The following is a 24,022-nucleotide window of genomic DNA, read 5'->3' as shown; positions in this document are numbered from 1 at the left end:
ACCTCATGGGCATTCTTTATTCTGACACTTATAACTCTGAGTAAGAACACCATCCATCTTGGGAGAAAATGCACAAGGAGAATGTTTCTTTAATAAATATGCTTAATGTTCAGCTAAAGTGTGTCTCTGGCGGAGAAGAGGCAGAATGGATTTTTCTTGAAATTTGTGGAAGGCTAAGTTATTCAACACAGGCTGTCTACCTTGAATAAACTTTATCAACTAAAAACATTAAGAATTTGGGTCTTTGGATGCTGACATTCTTGACCTTGGATACAAACCCAAAGGAAGTGATTGCAACACCAATGGCTATATTTTGGCTGTAATATTCAGTCTGAAGGAGAGATTAATTATGAATGCAACTTTGCCTTTTTGTGTGTAAAATTATTTAGCTTACCATCTTAATTTTTGATTCAACTCTATCTGTGCTAACCATCTAGTTTAATCAATTCTCTCAAACAATTTTCTTCTCTCTGCCACCATCTTGGTCCAGGCTGCCTCATCTCCTGCTCATAGTAACGTGACAGGTTTTTATCTGATTCTGTTACACTCTTCTCACTCCCACTCATCTTCTCCAATCCATTTGCAATAGCTACAGAGATCTGTTGAAACACAAATCTGGTCACTTTATCCTCTGCCAAAGATTAATGTCTTCCCATTGTTCTTAGGATGAAAACCAAAATCATTAATATGCTAAGGCCAGTGTTATCACTTTATTTTTAACATTTAAAAAAACCCTGAAAGGTCTATCATATAATTGATATCTACCGTATCATATAGTCAATTATTTCAAACTAACCAGAGATGGATTTTGAAACTTGTAACTTGCCATAGCTTCATCTTTCAATAACTCTATCAGTAAATAATTGGTCAAATTTCATGCTTTTGATGGGGAAAAACTAACATTGCAAAGAAACAGAAACATCTGGTTTGATGGAAAGAAGATGTCAAAACTAAGCAAAAATATGTAAGTTGGCAAAAATTCGAGCCAAGGAACCATGGAGAAAACAGCCAAGCCCATCCATCGGGAAGCGCCTGGTTAGTGCCCATATCCAGCCTGGAATATACAATCCCAAAAGTTGAACAATGTGCGGGCAAAATGTAACTTTGACCAATAGTCACTTTTTTGTTGTTGTTTAAAGAAAAGAGTATGTGCTTGTCAGTGGGAATAAAAACAAAATGATATGCTTTTGGAATACAATTGCTCCAGTTGCAATACCTTCCTCAGTGGGCAATTGGCCATGCATCATAAAGAACGCGGTGCCAGAGGGAGATCTTTAATACCACATCTTTAGTATAATAGCCCTATTAACCTTCACTTCAGATGGATTGGCCATGGGGTTCACTTCCTTCAGAGCCCCAGCCTACAGAAAAGGACTTATGCAAAACTAGGCTCATTTTTTATTACCCTAGAGGGAAGGGAAGTGTCAAATGTATAAAGATCCACTGCTTTCTCTAAGTTGAGGTTCAGAAGTGTAAAATGGTGTGGTTGGACTTGCAAGATCTTTGATCCGTGCTAGGATGCATTCTTTGCAGAGGTAATGACAGTATCTTCATTCTCTGGAGGAAAAATTCAGATAGAACTGAATCAAAAATTAAGATGGTAAGCTAAAATTATTTAGCTAAAATTATTTGAAATTATTACATATTAGGCACTTCCCATAAGCCAACAGTTGTTCCCATTTTACAGATGAAAAGATGCAGTATGAGAGAGAAGAGACATCTCTGTCCGCTCCATGCTCAGCATCCTTCTCCCTTTTTCTGGTGCCAGCATCCTGGCTTTCTTCGAGGGACGTGCTTTCTTCCCCCGTGTTGGTGAACAGATGCCAGGAAGCCACCACTCATGGTATCCTGCTCTCTCCTGGCCAGTCATACCCTCTTCCCAAAGAACCCAATCTTGATTGAGTAACAGGCAGATAGAAAATATCTGAAAAGTATTCATCTCTCCCTCAAAGTATCTTCTACCACAATCTCCCCTCTTCACTTCCTGAGTTCTGGTTCTTCAGTTTATCTTCCTTTCTGACTTAGGTTGCCCGGAGTGGATTTCTGTTGCTTGCAGTTAGATAACTGTAGCTGAAACGAGAGGGTTAGTAGCTTTCCTGCCCACACACATTCTCACTGCTACTTCCCTCACCCTTTCTGCCTCATCTCCCTGCCGCCTGTGGTTGTGATTGCTGAGCACTGGGTGCTTGACACACGTGGGTCCTGACACTCCTTCCCACACTAGGGTAGTGGAGGAGGTGGTCATGCTGTGCTCTCTGGGCACAAGGCTTTGGGTTGCTGTTTCTCAGTTCTTAGTCCAGTTCTCAGCTGGACTGCACGCAAGCTGAGCTTCCATCTCAACGTGGTTTGAAGATGGCCAAATGCTCTGGTGGCCTCCAAGTATTCATTCCCTGACTTGTTTTTGTTGTCTGAAGCTCCACCATGAAGGTCACTAGCTATGGGACTATTTCTAGGAAGTTCTTGTTGAATGGCATTAAGCTAGGAGTTGGTTAACCCTAGCATGATAGTAGGGTGTATTTCATGTCTATTGATTATCTAATCTTACATAATTCTTTTTAATAAGTATTTTATTCATCACAATGACTATATATATACACACACACACACATATATATATACACATATATATTTGAAATATAGTGGTAGAACCCTGTGGGAGACACAGAAGAGATTGGTCCATGGACAATAAGCTTATTGACGGATTTGAAGATCATCTCTGTCTCCCCCAAAGAGCCTCCTGGTCTATGGGTGGGGATCCACCGCATTAATCTGTACAGTATTCATTACCAGATAAGAAGGATTCATTTGACAGACAGTCGAGGCTGGAGAATCACACCCAGACAGTTGCATTGTGCTGGAGCCTCCTCTGCTCAAAGCTCAAAGCAGACCCCCAGAAGACAGCCCCACAGGGACCTGGATATGGATTCTGCAGGTACCTTTCAGAGGGCGTTTAACTTACAGGAGGGCTTTGAAGACTAATTTTGCTGCCTCATGGTTTGGGTTTGCTTGTGCCAACATTTTTTGAGAATCAGCAGTGGAAATATAAGAAATGCGGTCCTGATTTTAGGAACAACAGTTTTCTTGCTAAAACTGCCTGGTGCTTGAAAACTGAGGCCCATGGCTAGAGTGTGGCAACCATGCAGGGCATGTTTTGTTTTCCAGCTGAGCCTAGGGTGCAGCTGATCGTAGGAGGGACTTGTGTGGACAGAGCTGAGGGTGGCCTGGGGAGCACAGTCTGCAAGGAGAAAAGACACATTTGTTTAATCTTGTTTGGGGACAGGGGCTGGAGGGGAGAAGCTCCAAAATGGAAGAAAGGAAGATACGGAAAAAGAAATAACCAGGGGGTCTGATTCCAGCCCAGCCCAGGGACTAATAATAAAAACTCCCACTTATTGTTCATTTGGTCAGGGCCAGGCGCTGTGCATCCTCTTGCTCGGTCCTCCCAACAACTCTGTCGCAGGTACTTTTACTATCCTTTCCATTTTAGAGAAGAAGAAACAGGCTTGGATGGTAATTTTCCCAGAGTCATGAAACCAGATCTGTTGTTCTTTGAAAGCTGACTTAAAGTCCCTCCGGGGCTAACCTTTAGTGGCATGTTTCCGTATCTGTGGGCACGTGACAGAGCTCCAGTGAGTGAAACCTGAAGGGGACACTTTTTTTGGCACCTCAACATTATCAGCTTTGGGAGTTGAGTGAATCAACCAACCTCAAGGGTGGGGCATTACTGTCCTTGAGGAACTAAAGTGCACACCAGCTGTGGAAACTTGAGACTCTGTCTCTTCGTCTGTAAAATGGGATGACAATGCCTCCTGTATCAGAACTGACAGAAAACACAGAGTAACAGTAGCCTAACGGAAGTATATTTCTTTCTCACATAAGCAATCTCTGGAAATTACAGTCCAGAGTTTGTATGGCGGCTCCGTGGTCATCAAGTACCCAGGATTTCTGTATTTTTGTTCTGTTATTGTCACCAAATTTCTTCCATCTCATAGTCCTAAATAGCTGCTCTAGCTCCAGCCACTGCTTCTGCTTTCATTCATCCAGAAGGTGGAAGGGGCAAAGAATGGCACAAGCCCCTTTAAGGTCACTCCCTTCCTGGAAGTTGTACATGACCCTTCAGTTGACATCCCATTGGTCAAATTCAGTCACATGCCAAACTCAACCTTCAAGGAAGCTGCAAGAAATCTTTTTTCTGGGAGACCACAAGTTTAGCTAAAAGCCAGGAGTTCCATTCCTAAAAAAGAAGGGAAGAAGGGCTACTGAGGCTGCTGGGAAGCTGGAATGAGTTAAACATATGTAAGTTATCCAGCAGGGGGCTTTCCTAGCACTTCGTGTACACTAGATAAACACTAGTCGTAAATCTTTCCTTCCTTCCTCTACAAGCTTTCTGCCAAAACTTTCCAATTTGGTTATATCTACTTTTACATTTGGCCAACAGGCTGATCAGGCACTTATCTTTTGGTGTTCTTATTATTTTCTAACATTTTGTAATAGAAAAATTTTAATATACCATTAATTTTTTTAAAGCTCCTTGCTGTCTCCAAAGATTTCTTAGTAAGGGAATGGTCTTTATTTCTAAAGTTGCAATCCTTGGCTCTCCCCTTTCCCATAATATAATTAATGCTCATCACAGAGGGCAAATAAAAATGACATCAGTATCATAATAAAGTGTGATAACTGAGAAAGCAAAACACCATACTCATCTTTTCTGGGCCTTGGGATCACTATTGAAGCTCACAGCACTTCTCAAAAGGCAAAATAGGGTCTGCCACACACAGGCTGTTAGATTTTGGGCAAGTCAGTGTCCTGCTGTAAACCTTTGTTTACTCATCTGGAAAATGGGGGTGTGAGGATTAAATGGAAGGATTCATGGAAGGAAAACTCTCAGCAGACAGCCTGGCACATTATAAGCCCTCCACAAAGGGTAGAACTTATTGATTTGTTTATTTTTCTATCCAAAAGGATATTAGGCTTAGTGGGAGATTTTTATCAAGGCTTCAAGCTCATGACATTTTGCTTTTGTTATAATAAAACATAAGCTCTTAAAAGGCTTTATTCATTATATCCCCAAACTGGAAACAGTCCAGTCCATCAACAAAAGAATAAAGAAACTCTGGCCTATTCATGCAAAAGAATACTGCTCAGCGATCAAAAGGAATGAACATGGGTGAATCTCAAGACCATTATGCCGAGTGAAAGAAGCCAGATGCAAAAGAGCACATACTGTATGAATCCACATACTTAAAGTTCTATAACAGGCAAAACTAATCTATGACAGACTTTTAAGAACCAGGATCGTGGTTGTGTCTGGAGGGTGGAGGGAGTGGATTACTGAGAAGGAATCTGAAGGAACTGTCTGGGGTGATGGTAATGTTCTGTACCTTGACACAGTTTGAGATGCATTTGTCAGAACCCATCTAATGGCACACTTAAGATTTGTACACTTTATCCTATGTAAATTTTACCTCAAAAGGCAAAAAGAGGCAAAGGACTTTGAGTAGACATTTCTCCAAAGAAGACACACAAGTGGTCAAAAGGCACATAAGAAGGTGCTTAACATCACTAATCATTAGCGAAATGCACATCAACACCACAGATACCACCGGCTATAGTTTGGCTTGCTTGACCCTTCAAAATCTCATGTTGAAATTTGACCCCTCCAAATGTTGTGTTGAAATTTAACCCTCAGTGTGTGGTAGGGCTTAATGAGAGGTGTTTGGGTCAGGGAGGCAGATTCCTCATAAATAGATTAATTCCCTGGGCATAGGGATGAGTGAGTTCTCACTCTATTAGTTCCCATGAGAGCTGTTGTTCAAAAGAGGCTGACACCTCCCCCCATCCCTCTTTCCTACTTTCTGGCCATGTGATCTCTGTACACATGAGCTCTCTTCACCTTCTGCCACAAATGGAAGCAGCCTGAAGCTCTCACCAGAAGCAGATGCTGGTACCATATTTCTTGTGCGGCCTTCATAACCATGAACCAATAATCCCCTTTTCTTTATAAATTACCCAGTCTGTGGAGACTAAAGCAACTCCATCTTGGATGCTAATCTGCCATGTTGACTTCTTATTAACCCCAGTTCTGGGAATACCTCTAAGATATCTATTTTCACATATTTACCATAAACCCTGTCCTTAGGCAAATTCCTTATGGTATATAAGCCGTGGGTCTGGGGAATAACAGTGTGGAGATCCACCATCTTGTCTTATGGCTGCCCAAGACATGGCTTCTGTTCATAAATCTCTGTTAAATATTTTTTTCTAAGAAATTGGATTTGTCAGCTTCTTTCTGTGGTCTTTCATCTTCCTTGGCCTTTGGGGGTAGGTTTGGATAGACCTGCTTACCATGGAACAGACCCTCAGATATTCCTTTCTAGTAACACAAAAATGCACTAAGACAGCACCTCACATCCGTTAGGATGGCTAGTATGAAAAAAATATATATGTTGGGAAGTTGTGTAAAAATTTAAACTTGTGCATTATTGGTAGTAATGTAAAATGGTGCATTCACTGTGGAAAACAGTGTGGAAGTTCCTCAAAAAACTAGAAATAGAATTATCATATCATCCAGCAATTCCACTTCTGAGTATATACCCCAAAAATTAAAAACAGAGACTTCAACAGATACTTGTACACCCCTGTTCGTAGAAGCATTATTCACAGTAGCCAACAGGTGGAAGCAGCTCTGTGTCCAATGACAGATGAATGGATAAGCAAAGTGTAATATATGCATACAATGGAATATTATTTAGCCTTTAAAAAGGAAGGGAACTCTGACACATGCTACAACATGAATGAACCTGGAGCGCATACAAAGTGAAATAAGCCAGTCACAAAAGGACAAACACTGTATTATTCTATTTATATGAAGTATGTAGAGTAGTCAAATTGTGAGAGACGAAAAGTAAAATGGTGGTTTCCAGGGGCTAGGAAGAGAGGGGAATGAGGGAGTTATTGTTTAATGAATATGGGGCTTCAGTTTTGCAAGATGAAAGAGTTACAGAGATGGATGGTGGTGATGGTTGCACAGCAATGCAATGTTTTTAATGCTACTGAACTGTACACTTGAAAATGGTTAGGACAGTAAGTTTGATATTATGTCTGTTTGGGCATAATTATTTTTTTTAATTTTAAAAAGGAAAAAACAGAAATGCCAACAAATATTGGACTCTAGTTAATGATGTGCATGCTAAAATGAGTAGAGGTAAAGCATATTTGTGTCTGCAACTTTGCAATGCATCAAAAAAATACAATGGATGGATAGGTAGATGGTTGAACTGATGGCTAGATACGTGACAAAGCCTGCACAATAAGCCGTAAAATTTAGAATTTGGGTGGAGAATGTATGTGTGATCACTCCGTGATTTTAATTTTTCACTGGGTTTGAAATTTTTCATAATAAAATGTTGGAAAACAAATAAGCACTTAAGTAGCACAAATATCTTGTGAACCTGTGCAGTGCTTTCACTCACCCACTCACTCAATCATTCAATGAACTTTTATTGCATTCCTGCCATATGCCACTGTGCTGAGCTCCGGCAATGCAAAAATATAGAAAACAGCATCTCTGTCCCTTCTAGCGAGGACAAAACAGATGTCTGAAGGAAACACTCCTAGACACAGGGAATGCAGAAATATTGTTTGCCCTAAAACTTTACTCCAACCCTTGTGCCCATACCTGAGACTGCCTAATCAATGGCCCCGAAGCATGCTGGGCTGGCCCCCATAGCCTCTATCCCTTCTCTGTCTCCCCTGGCCTAGCCCATCCTTCAAAGCTCTGTTCTATGTCTACCACCGCCAAATAGCCTTCTGAGCCTGTTCCTGCCCAAGAAGCTCTGGCTTTCTCTTCAAGGTCTCCTCATGGATTTTTACTAAGTTGAGAGGGGCCAGGCTAGGGCTCAGGGTGGGAGTCCAAGACTTTGGACAAATATGAGTAAAAGCATCTGGCTCTGTTAGGTATTAGAGTCTGTCTGCAGAGGGTAGCAGTTTCAGGAAAGCAGAAACCCAAAGTAACCATAGTCTACAGGGATTTGCATTATATGCATTCTAAATAGCAGTATAAAAATGTAAAGTCTTAATTTATGTACAAGACATAATAGTTCTACCTATTACATTGAAAAACCTGTCTAGAATCAGGTAGTGTTTCTGAGCTGCAGACTGAGTTGAAAGGTGGGTTTATGCTGCTGGCGCCCAGAGGAGCCACTCCAACCACAGAACAGAGTTACCATCACATTTTGGAAGGATCTCTCTGGGATTATGTAAATCTTGACTTATTCCAAGTCTTCAGGGATGCATGGCTCCTGTAACAGGCAGCCTCTGCATAGCCTGGATGCAGAGCACTGAAGAGTATGGCTGAGGTAAATGTATGCCAAGAGATCCTGGGGTTGGCAGAAAGAGGACACGTGAAAGGATACCGGGGATGACAGCACAGGCACTCTTGTCCCCAAGACAATTAGCTGGTTACAGTGATGCATGCCTGTAGTCCCAGACAGTCGGGAGCCTGAGGTGGGAGGATGCTTCAGGCTAGGAGTTCAGAGGCTGCAGTGAGCTATGATTACTGCATTTCAGCCTGGTGACAGAGCAAGACCTGTCTCTAAAAAATGAAACATAAAAAAATGGAAACAGAATCAAACAGAAGAGGGCAGAACACAATGCAACTGTCAGGATACATTACACAAAGTAGGAGTTGGTTTTGTGTCCTGAGTGCTTTGTGTCAGTTTTTTACACATAGATGTGTTTGTGTCAGGTCATGGGGTGAAACACGTTTCTGACTGTGGGTCGTGTTCAGAAATGTTTGGAAAGCTCTGATCTAGTCGGATCATCTAGTTCAGCATTTCTTCAGGATGCATTTTTTCAGCTAAGGTGTGCCTTTTAAAAGGGATTTCCTCATCAAATTGCAGGATAACCCTGAGTGAGTGACTGATTCTCATAGAAGGAAATCTCCTTAGTACATCGCAGTCTGCCTGGAGACACACAAGGAATTTAGAGTAGCAAAGTCTCTGTCTGCATTATCAAATCTAGCGAACGAATAATTTTTCAAACACATTTGAGAACTAAATGCCACCCTTTTATTTTTAACCACCCGGGAGCACCTATGACTCTTTCCCTAGACATGACTGTGGTGAGACATGGCCCAGGCTCAGTGGATTGCTCACTACACTGTTCTTGTTGGTGTGACAGTGGTGATAGGGAGGTGGCAGGACACCTCTTTGGTGTGTGGCCAAGCCTCTTGGTGGCTGCACACCTCCCACTCAGACGATGATACACTCAGAGGTCCACTGCCATAGCATGTGAACACCAAATGGCTTTTTCCCATGATGCCCCAGTAGGCCTGCAGGATGCATTTACACTCTCTCCTGTCCCTTCTGTGCCAAGTGCATGCATTTGCAAGACTGCAGCCAGTCACAGGGCTAACTCCTGAATCATGAAGAGAGGGGAGTTAAGTGGCCCACTGGGGACTGGGTTTGGGACCTGGCTCTCATTCTTCATTCTTGGAAAAATGGAGTGAAATAGGATGCTCTGGAATCAAAGAAAGTAAGTGCTAACAGCATAATAGAACCTGCTCCTCTTCTGTAATTGGCAAAGAAGTTGGTCTGTCCTAGAGGACAGTCTGAGTCAGGAGGTCTAGGTTCTAAACTGTGTCTGGCTCTGTGACCGGGGAGCCCCTGGGCCTTATAGGTAAAATCAGGGAGTTAATTTAAGCGATCATACTGACGTAGAGCAGTAGAGGTGAAAGGGACCTGAGAAGGCTCTCGGTTATGCCTTTGGTTGAGCAGGTGAAGAAGCTGAAGCCCAGAAAGGCCAAGAGACTTGTACTAGTCCGTGACACAGATACCTGGCCCCTATTCCAGGCCATCTCCATCTGACCGGGCTGTCTTCCCATAGCAGTGTTTTCCAGTACATAAAATAATGACAGCAGAGGGGCCGCCAGCATATGCAGCTCATGTTAGTGATCCTTCTACGGTCTCTAAAAACAGAAAACAATTACAGAAATGTAACTGACAACAGCATTTGCATACCATGAAATTTCTAAGTGCTAGAAAAATCTTATTAGCTTAATACGAATACATGAAGTTTTCCCTGGTTTCCCTTGGCAAATCATTTCCTTAATTCCAAACAAATGGCCTTTACATTATTGAGTGTTTGTCCAATTTCTTAATTAACCAAGACTCTTATGTGCACTAGATAGAAATCCAATGATACCAGTGTGAGAAAGAAGGGGAAATTTATGGCTCACGTAAGTGGAAGTCCATTTACAATTGGATTCAGAAGCTTAAGTGAGATTGTCAAGACTGTAGTTTATTCTCTCTCTCTTGCTGTCATGGGCTCTCTAAACTCTACACATCTCTGTGTTGTTGTGGTCACATTTTCTCCTTCTAAAGATACGCTTTCTCCACATGGTGGGGAAGATGTTTGCCAATAGTCCATTTCCAACCGTATCACCAAAAATAATACTACCTCTTTATCTCTAAATTAAAAATTCTGGGGAAGAAACCTGATTGTTTTTGGTAGGGCCACCTGACTATCTGTAGACAAAACACTGGGACCAGGTGACTGGATTATCAGGAGTAGCTGGGTCTAGATCATGTGCCCACACCTATGGCCAGGATATCTATCTCTTAGTATCAATAATGTCCCAGAACCTCACAATTAAGCTTGGGAAAAGCACTCCCCAAACCAAAATATAGAGCCAATTGTAAATGGTAAAAATTAACTAGGAAAGCTGAGATTGAGAGAAACAAGTGGTCTGCCTAAATTCCAGAAATGAGACCACTGACTACGGCAAATATTTACATGTCCACACCTTGTTCACAGGTGTGTATTTGCAAAAAATAACACGACCCCTTGCACACAGCTACCTTTCAGCTGGAGGTGACTAAGCTACATAATTCTGATGAATGAGACATAAGTGCTTGTTTACTCTGTGGTTTTTGGGCAAGCAAATCCTTCCATGATATGCATGTTGCCTCTTCCCTCCTCCTTCTTCTCTCCAGTGGAAGATCACTGTGATACTTGGTGCTGCAGCAGTCATCTTGCAACTATGAGGGAAAGGCCCATATCATGATGAGCTGCAAACCAGGGCCAAGAGTTGTTGTCTTCAGACTTCTGTTATATAAAAAATTATGTAAAAAAAACTTCTCTATTTGTTTAAACCACTAAGATCATGTTATCTTGTACTTGCAGCCAAAATATTCCTAAATGATACAATGGATAAATCAGATTCATTTGTATTCAGAAATCCCTGATGCACAAAAGTTATAGAAGCTGATACAGTTCTCTGTCTCTCTCTTTGTTATTATCAGCGTTTTCAGTTATCCATCATTTCAAACTTTGGGGAAGATGAAGAAGACACAATTCTTTTACCCAGAGGAAGCTTACAATTAAATAGAGCTTAAAATTTAGGCCAATGTTGAACAAAGAATTCCTTCTCATGTTTAATTCCCCAATGTTTCAATTAAGCCCATTTGCTTTTTATTTCATCCTCAGTAGAGCTCAGGAATGGCTAGTTACCATCTTTTTTTTAATAGGGAAGATGACTTAATTAAAATACTTTCCCATCTCTGTTGTGTGTGTGCCTATGTGTGTGTTTCATTTTGCTTTTCATGGTTAATTAGCACCAATTTCTTTGACTCTTTTCATAGATTTTATTTTTCAAACCTCTAATCTTTATTTAAGATTTGATCCAACAAAATCTATACGTAGAGTTTTTAAAAGTTCTGTGGCTGCTAAAACCCTCTAGCCTAGTGGAGAACAAAATTGTGATGACTTTTTAGCCTGCTTTCAAATCCTCCAGCCCCAAAGCCGGAGCCACCTGCCTCTCCTGGGTGATGGAGTCTTCAACTGCATGATTCTTACTCTAAATTCTGGAATCAAGATTGTCGCTGGGCAGAGGAATCTGATGCAACATAGGTTCAGGAATGTTTGGCTCTGAATGGAGTCACTGTGCTTACCATGATCATTTTAACCTTGCTGTTCTAGTTCACCAGTGACTGGATTCCTCATATGATCTTTACTTTCCTTTGTTGGGGGTATTTTTCCTGTCTGGTTTTATCCCATTTCTGGTAATCGCTTTCCAATTTTCCTGTGACATTGCTTCTCCTTTCCACTTTTGGAGTCAGCTGATTGACAAAGCAGAAAGGTCAGCTGCAGTTGGTGTCCACCTTAATCCTTGGGGTTCCAGTGAAATTAACTCCCTCCTTAGCTCCAAAGGTGGGCATGTGAACCAGGCCTGGCCCATCAGAGCATCACATCACCTTGGCCACAGTGATTGGTTCAGAGATGGCCATATGATCAGGTCAGGCTAATCAGGCCAATGGCACTCAATGATAGAACTATTATTGTAAGCTTGATTAGGAAAGGAATGCCCTTTTCTCATGGGTATGCGAAGGAGAGAATATAAGCCTGGCATTATTGGCAGTCATCTTTCCACCAAAAAGGGACATACCTCCTAAGAATAAAGTCCACAAAAAGAACTGATAGAAGAATAGCTGTTAGAGAGAGAAAGAGAAAATGCTAGACCTTGAAGATGCTCTTTGAGCCGTGGATCCAATCTGGGTCAGCACTGTCTATTGACTTTCTCATGTCATGAACCAATATATTTTGTTTTTTGCTCATGGCAATAAGTAGACTTCCTGCCCTAAACACCAAGTGTCTTTTGACTGGGTCCCCAAATCCTGTTTGGATTAGGCACTTTAGATGCACACCTTCTGCTCAATCCTTCACCATCTCCCATCCTAAGGACTAATTCCCTGGACTCACTTTGAAACTCAGGTCCTTACCTGCTAGTCCCTATAAAACAGACCTTGAATTGCCCCCATATCTTAATGTAGCTGAGGCTGTTGCAGTCCCAATCAGATCTCCGGTGATCGTTTTATTAACTGCTATTAAAGACTCACAGAGCAAGCCTTGTCTGGGAAATGCCTATAATCAAGAGGAGTTGACTGTCTACGAGATACCTGGGAGTTACAACCCTTTCCCTGGGGCTTCCCTAAACTAAGGGTTGACTGATATATGTATACAAAAGCCCCACTTTTTTGCCTCAAGGAGGGACAAATGCTGCGGACAATGTAAGAACCAGAGCTGCCTACAAAATCAGGTTGAAGCTGGACTTCACCTGAAGCTACATCCTCGCTTAGCTTCTCCCTCTTCCTTAACTTACAAAAGAACCCCTATTTCAACCTCTGCTTCTAGGGAGCCCATCCTGTGGCAAATTGTAATTTCTAAAGATGGCAGCCGTAATACCTCCCATTCCACATGCCCCTCTTACAGTGTGAGTCTTCTCATTAGGGCAGCGGTGTCTATGTTCCCTTTCCTAGAATCTGGATGGGTTTGTGACTGTTTTGACCAACAGAGTATGATGAATGTGATGCTCTGTGACTCCGAGGCTAAGTCATAATAGGCAGTGGAGCTTCTGCCTTGTTCATGGAAATATCTGCTATGGAGCCTTCAGCTTCTGTGTGAGTGAGTGCTCAAATTAGTCCATGTAGTGACTACTTGGGGAGAGAGAGAGAGAGAGAGAGGAGAGAGGAGAGATGAGAGAGGAAAGAGAAGAGAGAGAGAGAGGAAAGAAGAGAAAAGAAAGAGAGAAGAGAGGAGAGAGAAGAGAAAAGAAGGAGAAGAGAGAGAGAAGATGATGCCCAGCCAGCTGCTCCAGCCTCAGGGTCCTGCTCCAGCCATCTGACTATAGCCACATGACTGACCTTGAGCCAAAACCAACCAGCTGAGCCCTTCCTGAATCCCTGATGCACAGAAACCCAGAAGGACTTCTTAAAGGTTATTGTTTTAAGTCAATACATTTAGGCATGATTCACTGTTCAGTGATAAAAATCTAGAACACGACATGAGACACCAATCCTCAGCCTTTATGAAATATGTGTGTTTGACCTAATCTTCCCTGGTCCTATTTGGGAGCTCAGAAAGCCAAGTCTTGGCAACAGCTGTTGATAGTCCTGCTTATGAACACATGTGGAAAAGCTGTGGCTTTCCAGGTTTCCACCATCTGGAAATGGGACAACACGGCCACTTGTGGGTTATCATTGTCATTCTACCTATACCCAGGAGGGCTTATGTGCCAGAAATATATGGCACTCCACTTGCTGTGTGGTCAGGCAAATGAGTCAGAGGCTGTATTTTCCCTCCTGAACAGATTTTACTTGTAATATTCATAACACTTTCTGGGAAATTCCCAGATGTCAGGGTTTGAAAATCCTGAAGCAGCTGCTAATTGTGCCTTGGTTTTGTTTAAGTAAAAATGCTAATGAAGCTTTCTTCTAAGTGTCATAATAAGAACCAAAAATAGGAACTCGAAGCTGAGGTAAGCTAGTGGTTCTCAACAAGTAGCAGGAATACTTTTGTTATTGTCCCTTTGAGGGCTCTCTCTCCCAATGATCTGAGGGTTGATGAGTCTTAATATACATCCCATAAAGTGAATGCATGTTTGTGTGTGTGTGTGTTTGTTTCTTATAAGGCTTAGAGTCATTTTCTTACATATTTCAACCAATATTTTTTAAACACAAAAATGAGCATCAAAAAAATATGGCCCCCTTTAAAAAAAAAAAGATACAGTCACAAAATAGGTGCCTATGCAAAAAAACAGCACCTGATATCTTTGACTGAGTTTTGTTTTATAGTGGGGACACAGGAATGGCAGGAAAGAGGGACGGGGAGATTTCTGGAGGTTTTTGCTTTAGATTACTAACTTTACGCTTAAGAAAACAATCTGTATGCCACTCTGAAAATTTACTGTTAATTTTCTTATATTTCTGTAGAACCAGTGACTGAGCAGTGAGAAGTCTGGGCAGGGTGGAGGGATTCAAGCTCATGAGAAGGTTCTGTGTGAAGGAACTGTTTTTGATCCTGTTCTTACAGTCCTTTTATTCGGACTGTTCTTTTCTGCTTGCCTATTGCTGCATGATACAGCTTGGATGTTTTGTTTTCTCCAAGTCTCGTGCTGAAATGTGACCTCCAATGTTGGAGGTGGGCCTAGTAGGGGGTGTTTGGGTCACCAGGGCTGATCTCTCATGAATGGCTTGGTGCTCTCCTCACGATGATGAGCGAGTTATCACTCTGTGAGGTCACATGAGACCTGGTTGTTTAAAGCAGGCTGGCACCTTCTCCCTCTCTCACTCCCACTCTCACCATGTGACAGGCCTGCTCCCCCTTCACCTTCTGCCATGATTGAAAACTTCCTGAAGCCCTCACCAGAAGCAGATGCCAGTGCCATGCTTCCTGTACAGCCTTTGGAACCATGAGCCAAAATAAACCTCTTCTCTTTATAAATTACCCAGCCTCAGGTACTTCTTTTATAGCAACACACGAACAGACTAACACACTGCATAACCAGTAACCATAAAACACACTGGCTTGAAGCAACACCAATCATTTTGTTATTTCTCATAATTTTTGTGGGTCAGGATTTGGGCAAGGCTTGGTTGGGTGGCACTGGGCTAGGTCTTTCATGCAGTTTAAGTCAGTGAGGGGCTGGATCAGCCAAAAGCTGGTTAGGCAGTTCTCTCTCTCTTCATATAGTCTTGAGTCCTCTCCACATGGTCTCTGTGTGGTCTAGTTTGGGCTTCCTCAAAACATGGTGAGCTCTAAGCACTTGGACTACTTACATGGTAGCTTAATATCTCATCAGTGAATTGTAGCCATCTAGGTGGAAAGTACATTATCTATTAGCCACAGATGTCACACGGTTTTACTTATGCTGCATTCTACTAAACTGCCCACATGAAAGAGAAGAGAATTAGACTCTACCTTTTGATGGGAGGATGTCCATACTGCTTATGTCTGTTTTCTCAGCCTTCCCATCAATTCTGTGAACTGCCCAAAAGCCTTTTTATAATTTTCTTTACAGGTTAAGGTGACCAGAGCCCATCTCTCTGGTATGCAATAAGAACCCTGACTGGCACACTCTTAATTGTTTAAATTGAAGTTTACTCATAGGCTTTTGCTTAGAGCCTCAAACTGGGATTAGAGAGAATACAGGGAAGAGGTGGCTTTTAAAATCAGGGTTCCCTCCTTAAGAGTCAGTGTAATAACCTTGAGAGAAAAGGAGAGATGAAAACAAGGACTTGCCTTATTATATCTTGACCATGAAGGTCTTGTCCTGCATGATTTTAATTAGCCATCTTTTCAAGAAATGATAACACTTGTAAAATATTGATAATTCCTTAATAATAGCATTAGCAAAGATGCTTGATACTAATTCCTGGAGAAGAAGGCAGATGTTTGAGCCTGGCCTATTGCCATCCAGCTGTTTCTCAGCCAAGGCTGGCTGCCAAAACCAGGATTTTAGGCCTGTTAAAAAGTCTGTCGTGCTCTTTCCCTGACTGCCAAGGCTGCCAGCCCGACTCTCCATACTTGAGCCTGGAAACTCCAGGGCTGAGAGAAAAGGGCTCAGTGGTGATTGACAGAGAGCTCTATTCCAAAACTCCCATTTCAGCTGAGTAGAAAGACCACTGACAATGGGAAGGAGGAAAGTGGGCTTGCAGCCACTGACATTTAAACCCTCTATATGCGACTCAGAAAGGGGTGGGAACCGAATGAGTCTGGAGGAGGGAAAGAGCAGGCTTTACCATTGTTATTCCAACATATAAGCTTCAGCTCCTGATATGAATGGTATTAACTTCTCCATCCATTCATTCAGTTCTTTGTTCATTTTTTCACTCATCATGTTATTTCATATTGATATCTCTCATTCTGGGAGATGGAGAAGTGACTAAATCAGAATCCTCATGTGGTCGGGGAAATAGAGGAATAAATGGCTACCATATAAGGCACTGCAGTTACATCTCAGTTACCACCACCTCTTGGAAGGAAGTCCCTTTATAGAAAGTTATATTTGGTGGGTAGGTGGGGTGGTTGGGGGAGTAGTAGTGGGAAGCAGATATCTTGAGAAGCTGTTCTCACACCTTAGAGCCTGAACTACGTGCTAACAGTTAAGGGGGAAATAACTCCAAGTAGAGTTTCCATCTATACAGCATGGCGGGGGTGGGAAGAGGTCCTTCTGCTTGTCTGCTAATCGTAAGTGTCAACCTTCATTGTCTAATCTTGTCCCTCATCTCAAACACACACATTTATCTCAGAGTAGAGATTCAGATGTCCTAGGAAGAAAACATGCCCTATGTTTCAGAGGCTGAAAGAGGTAGTCGATACTTACTCCCAGTCCATTTCAGAATGGGTCTCAGCTCCCCTAGAGTTATGCGTGAGTTCTGCAGGGCTCACATCATGCCAAGGCATGAGCAGGACTGAGTGTGCCTGGTCTGTGTCATCAACACCCAGACAGCATCCACAGGACATCTTTTCCTCCTCAGGCCACCTGTCGTCTAATACTGCTCTCTGCTGTGCTATCCCCGGGATCTGCCACAAGGCTCTGCTCTCAGCTGACTCCCTTGCTCCTCACAGGACATGACAGCACTTTGCTGCTTTAGCGCCTTCACTGACTACAGAAATCTTTGTGGGACTGTTTGCGGCCCTTTGTCACTTGTCACTTCTGTGCCTCCTCCCCACCCCCCAGTGCCCAGGATTGATTCTATCTCTTCCACAGTGTGTCAGGGGCCAGGGAACCCGAAGGCTCCCTCAGGCCCATCCGTTCAGTTGCTGTGGTCACTAGGAACTCTGTCTTCTGATTCCTCCATTGGGAAGATTGTGGGTTTCTGCCCAAGTGTTGGCTGCCCTGTAGGGCACTCTCTGAGGTCTGCCCTCAGGTGAAAGCAGCTGTAAAAAAATGCAAAATCCACCCCTTGATGTTTCCAAGTGTCGCCTCCCTCCTGGTTCCTGCCTATTTGTAGTTGTCCAGCACTGCCTTCAGAGAGTTGTGTTTTAGATTTTGTCCAGAGTTCATGTGTAGGACAGTTGGTTTGATATACTCTCCTATGCCAGAGTGGCATTTACTGCCCTTCCCTTGGAATAAATGGTAGAGGCAGGATATTGGCTCATCTTTCCTCAGGGGCTTACAGCGTCCACCCGCTCCTGCTTCCCTTCACGCTCCTTTCTCCCTCCCTGCAGTCTGGGGATGTCTTATGCTCTCCAAGAGGTTGGGAAACATTTTTCTGGCACTTTAATATTTTTTCTTCTAAATTCTGAGTCCCCTTGGACACTTGAAACTCAAACATCCAAGCATTTGAGTCCTTAAAGACTTTTCTGCTGAAACAACCGTTCCCTGAGATATGCATGCCACCTAGTTTCGCTGGTTCTCAAATGGAAGAAAAGGAGAGAGATAACAGAAAATAATAGGAAATGTTGGGATTGTAAAGACCATCAATTAATATTTCAAGAAAAGTATTCCTCAAGATCAAGCATAACACCTATCTTGAGCGATTGCTGGCTTCTGGTTTAGCATGAGTGAAATAGAGTGCATTTGATATTTCAATCAACAGTTACAATTATGTAAGCCCACTTATTTATTTATTTATGCATGCTTTACTCATTCAACAAACATTTAGAGAGTGCCTGTTATTTGTCAGACCCTGTTTTTGGCACTAATTATGGAATGAAAAGTTTTGCTTATGAAAGAGGTTTCAGGTATCAGCAAACATTAAGGAAGGAGACATAAGGTAGCCTGGACTTACATTCCACCTACTCTTTGGAGCAAATTCAGAGTTATACTGATTCTCTTATTTTTAGGTGGCTTAGAAGAGTGAAGAAATCACGAAATTTAGACTCATAAAGTTCAAGTGAAGTCCCAGTTTACCATTTATTAACGATGTCACCTTGGCAAGTCTCTCAATTTCTCTAGGCTATAGTTTCATTTTCATGTAATAAATAACTGCCAAGTGTTACTAGTCTGAAAGCTTTTTGAGGTTGGGAACAGTGTCTGTTTATTCCCTGCTGTATCCCTTATTCCTAGCACACAGTGAGGGCACAGAGTAGATCCTAAATAAATACTCCTTAAATGAATGGTAAATAACAGCTCTTTATAGCTTTTTTGATCATGGGCTTCTCTAACTGGAAACCTTGGGAATTATTATGATTCCAGGTTAATGTGGGAAATGTTTCTCTAACTGGATCTTTTCCTTTGACCTTCCAGCCCCTAGGTATGCTCATAATGGCTTTAAGAACATTCAATGGATTCTAGTAAGGTGTATCAGTCAGGATAGGCTGGGTTATGCTGCAGAAACAGACAACTTGTAATTTCAATGGCTTAAAAACAAGTCATTTCTTGTTCATGTTATGTAAAGAGTACAGGTCAGATGGGGGCTCAGCTTCTCACAATCACTCAGGGATCTAGACAGATAAGCAGCCATCATATGGAAAGTTGCCAGTGGCCTTGCTAGAAGAAAGAGAAAGCCCTGGATGGTCTTGTCCTAACAGTTGATTAATTGTCAAGGAAGTGATGTATTTTACTTCTGCTCACAGTTCATTGGCCAGAACTAATTATAGCCCCTCCCAACTACAGGAGCCAGGAAGAGCCATTATTGTGGGTCCAGAAGGGGAGGACTAGGAATATTTGAGGAACAGCCTTGATGATCATCACAGTGCTACCTTGTAAGGTGGATACTGAACTGGTCCATTTGGGTTCTTCTATGTACAGGTGTGATGGGAAGTAGGTGGGAGCATCTTTTCATACCCTTGGATCTTCTCAGGGTTCCAGGGCCCTACTGCCATCTCAAGAGCTTACCAGCATTCTAGGCTATTAAATGAGGGTTGAACTCACAGAATAGGAGTTAGTCTCTCTGGATGGTCCACAGGTTGTACTCTGGCTGCTCTTGATGGGAGTTCATTGTTCAGTGTCAATAGGAAGGATGAACAGCATGTTTCCTTCCTCTACTGAAGGTCTATAATGCTCCTCCTGCACAAATCCCAAGAGCTGAACAGCTGTCCATAGGGTTCCCAGATATTATGGATGGATGATTTTCACTTGAGTGGAGGGTGGTGGGTTTCTGAATTCTGACTCCGGTCAGTCACTATGTCCTACCAGTTGCTGCCATCAATATATCCCCTGTGCCTTTCCTTCCTCACTTTTCTCCAGTCGTGAAGCTTTGATTGATTCTTTGAAGGTATGTGTGTACAGGATGGTGGGTGCATAGCAAAAGGAAGGGAGATATGCTGCGGGACACTGGTTCTGCCTAATTTCCTATTTTTCCATATATTTTCGTTTTATGCCGAGACATTGACCTCTGAAACTCGAAAGCCAAGAATCTGACTTTTTTCTGGTGTTGTTATGATAACTCTCCTTTTGACAACGCTTCTGGCTGTCCAAACTGATGGGAAGAGAGTTGTACAATGTAGCAAGAAATACAGTGGGGGCGGGGAGGAATGATGGTGGAAGGGAAATAGGATTAATTAATATATCAAAATATCCCACCATTCATTTAATGATGATTTATTTTTATGATCTCCTTATTTTGACATCTGTGGAATGTATAGGCTTCTTACACACACACACAGACACATTTCCCCCATTATCTCTGATAATAAAGTTCTCAAGTGCAAGTCAACAAATGTGTCCCATGAATGGAATAACCAGTGAAGGGGTGTGGATGTGGATGGCTTTTGCTAAAGTCAGACAATTTCTTAGGCTGAGTGAGGGAAACAAAGCTACAAATAGCAATGTGTTGCACACAGTATTCCTGAAATTCAGTCTCCAGTGGCTCTTTGCTCCAGAGAACAAATTCCATCTCAGCCACAGGAGGGCCCCTGCTCCCCTGAACTGTTTGACTCAGACTGGGAATTCAGAGGTAAAATGAGTGGATTCAGGAGCAGAATAACAATAAATGTGGGTGGGTTTTTTTTTGTGTGTTTTGTTTTTTTGTATGGGAGTGAATGGAACATTTGGCTACCATCCAACATTTCCTCAAATTGGTGATGTCTGTGGGTGGCATTTTCAAAGTATTGTTTTGACTATACTTTGGACAAAAGTCCCTAGCCTTGGCTGATCAATGCGTATGCAAAAACTGCCCTAACCAGCTCCCCTGCCCCCACCCTAATTCACATCTCCACTGTACTGGGGAGTCAAAAGCATGTTTTGACACTGGCACAAGTGTGCTCTGCTTTAACGTGGCCAAGGGTGCCATGGTCTTCCTAGGGGCGTGCCTGTGCAGGCTGTGCCTGTCACCATGAACAAAGGGCAGGGGGCTCCTCCAAAACCACTGGCTTGGGGCACAGAGGTCAGGCCTCTGCCACCATGGCTCCTTACGGGCACGACTGTCACCTGATGCAGGGCCAGCTTCCTCTAACCGTTTAGTACAGAGCAGCTGACCAAACTGTGAGCTCACTATGGCTGCAAACCCACTTAAAATATTAACTGTGATGATAAAGATGAATAGTTCTTGCACCTCCAGGGCATAGATGAGTCTAGTTCTGTCTCCTGCCAGCCCTGAAACTCTGCTGTTCAACTGGCAAGTATAAGGTCTGGGTTTCATGGTGCTGTAAATAAACAATTAGAACAATAGCTCTTCAGGCTCCAAAGCTTTTGTTTGATCCATTTCTGCTATGAATTGTGATTACTCTCTGCAGAGAGGGGGAATTGAATTATTTTGGGCTAAGTTAGGAGCAGGGTGGACCTAAGTGAATGAAATTGTGGGGATGGGGTCGGGTGGGAAGAAGGTGAGCAGAATAGGTTAGCTGGGATTCTCTTTCCCTCCAAGCCTCAGCGTAGTTAGGATGCAGCGAAATTGCTCTGGCTGCTGGTACCCATGGCCTTAATCATCTCCAGAGTGGGGTGGTGCTGCTGAGTCCAAGAAAGAATTACTCCAGCGGGGGGCTCCTTTAACTGAGCTTTTACAAGAATTGTGCAGTCTGGCCATGGCAGCTTCTTACACTTGCCTAGGCTGGCTTAACTCCTCTTCTTTCCACAGGGGGTGTGAGGAGATCCAGCTTCCCCATTAGCTTGGGACCTGCGTCTTATTGACTGTGAACACTCGGGACCCCAGTTCTGGGGCCATCTGTGACCTGTCATGCAGTAATAGCTTGGTTTTTCCCGTGTTCAGCTCCTCCCCGAGTACTTAGTGTTAAATCACAGGGGGAGGAAGTGTGAGCAGAGGAAAAACAGCACTATTACATGACCCCCGATGAGACCGCTGTGATAGAATTAAAAGCTGCCGCCCTAGGACATTCTAACAGATGACATTGTGAGGTTGCCAAGGTAACCCACTAGGATACAGTCCCAGCATCTTTGGGTTTGGGGCTGGGTAGGCAAGGTCAGTTAGAGGTGAGACCCAGCTGCCCAGGGTCTCTCCCATGGCTGGCCAGTCCATGGCAGTCAAGTGGAAAATACAGGCAGCTCTCTACAGAACACAAGTGAATCCAACATTTGGCTCCTCATTAAATATTCCAGGTGAAGGAGAATTGGAACACTCTGGATAATTGCTGAATGCAGGTTAAGAAGAGCCTTAAAAGATCTGGATGCTATTGGCGCATCCATTCATTCCACACATATTTACTGAACACCTACTATGTGCCAGTAGGAAGCATCAGAATATCAAGAAGATCAGGAGTTCTAGAAAACCCTAAAAAAAAATGCAGATCCAAGCAGGGAAAAAAGTCATTTAAGACATTTGCCCACGATTATTAGTACTCAGGAAAATATTGAGTGGAAGAAAATGGAAACAATCAGAATAGCATATTAATCTCAAGGACTGGTGTCTTAAAAAGAAACAAAACAGCACAAAAAACACAATGGTGTGCAAAAGTTTTATAGAGTGAAAATGATTTGCTTAAAAGAAATCAACCACACTGCAACTAGGTTATGCTGCACTCCCCAACCCCCACCCTCCTTTTTTCTTTATCTTCTTTTAAATGCCTACCGGTTAATACCTATATCAATTTTATTTTCTTTCTCTGGCCTAGGGACCAGCAAAGGATCAGAAAGATTTCGGATGGACCCTGACTTGCAGCAATTCAAGACCTCGGGCAGATAGATAGCATGAAGACCCCTCCCTTTGGCTTCATAAATGGGTGTTCACAACCTCTGGTGATGCCCCTGAACATATAGCCCCACTCTCTACTGTTTGAACTTGGACTTGGGTGGTCACCTGTCTTATTTTCTTTCATGTGGCAAGCTCAAGTGTAGGGGAGAAAATGGGGGACATTCGGGATAGTAGTGGTGAGTGTGACACCAGGAAAAGGTGGGGTGGAAAGGGAAAGGAGAAAAAAAATAAAAACAAAACAGTGTTGTGGGGGAAGGGAGCAAAACAGAACTAGGAAGGCTATGGAAAGAGAAAACAAGGAAGAAAATCTCTGAGAAGATGTGGTAACAGGAAGAGTCCATGAAAACAAAATAGTGCTTCCTTACCTGCTAGAAGAATGTGATTAGTACCAGAAGGACCTCATGGAAACACTGCTGGGCCCCGAAACCAGCCCTCTGCCCTGTGGGCTCCACTGCTTCACTTTGCCCACACAGGGCTGCCTTTGCCCAATGAGAAAATGGAGATAATTAATTAGATTATCGCACCCTTCTTGTTCTAGTCCCTTATATAATGATAATAGCTAAGTTATAGAGTGGTTCCTAAACACTTTACATATAATAACCCATGAAGAAGTGCGATGTGACAAATAGGCCCAGAGCAGTTAAGTCACTTACCCCGAGTCACACAGCCAATAAGTACCAAAGCCAGGAATCCAACCCTGACCATTTGACTTTAGGGTTCCCCCTCTTAACCCCTACACTGTAATTCTGCTTGGTTTAGTTTTAGGAAGAAAATATTTTCCAATGGCTCCTTGCCTCATATCTTCACTTTACGAATGCAGCCTGGTTGACTGGTGCTTCATTCATTCTTTATATAATTTTCTCCTTGGGTGCCTCAAGTTGCCACGCAAGGTTATTCTCCAGATCTTCTCAAACCTCTGGACATCTTAAGTAGGTAGACCAGGGGATGGCAAGGGAGACAGTGGCATTACCCTTGCCTGAAGCACTAACTCGCAAGAGATAACTTCAGCATCACCTGAGATGTCTGGGGATGCTCCCACCTGTGGAATGGGATCGAGAAATGGTCCTCTCTCAAGTCTGCCCCAACCCCACCCCCAGCCATCAGCACCTTAATGGCAGTCGCCCTTTCAGCATCCCGGCTCAAATCTTGAG

At 42.9% G+C, this 24,022-nt stretch overlaps 3 long non-coding RNA genes across 3 annotated transcripts; 1 reads left to right on the top strand and 2 right to left on the bottom strand.

Moving 5' to 3' along the window:
- Nucleotides 1-2,610: 2,610 nt before the first annotated feature.
- LOC110742650 lies at nucleotides 2,611-24,001 on the bottom strand. Its single transcript, XR_002520565.2, has 2 exons — nucleotides 23,237-24,001; nucleotides 2,611-4,234 (listed from the first exon to the last, which is right to left on the bottom strand). It is a non-coding gene; the product is annotated as an uncharacterized LOC110742650 (long non-coding RNA).
- LOC101022887 lies at nucleotides 9,046-13,363 on the bottom strand. Its single transcript, XR_002520564.1, has 3 exons — nucleotides 13,268-13,363; nucleotides 11,952-12,119; nucleotides 9,046-9,967 (listed from the first exon to the last, which is right to left on the bottom strand). It is a non-coding gene; the product is annotated as an uncharacterized LOC101022887 (long non-coding RNA).
- On the top strand, nucleotides 13,607-22,935 carry LOC103882380. Its single transcript, XR_644181.4, has 2 exons — nucleotides 13,607-13,773; nucleotides 22,792-22,935. It is a non-coding gene; the product is annotated as an uncharacterized LOC103882380 (long non-coding RNA).
- Nucleotides 24,002-24,022: the final 21 nt, after the last annotated feature.

This window comes from Papio anubis, chromosome 2 (assembly GCF_008728515.1).
Source record: "Papio anubis isolate 15944 chromosome 2, Panubis1.0, whole genome shotgun sequence".
NCBI classification, from domain to species: domain Eukaryota; kingdom Metazoa; phylum Chordata; class Mammalia; order Primates; family Cercopithecidae; genus Papio; species Papio anubis.
This window is presented reverse-complemented; position numbering and strand designations above follow the sequence as displayed.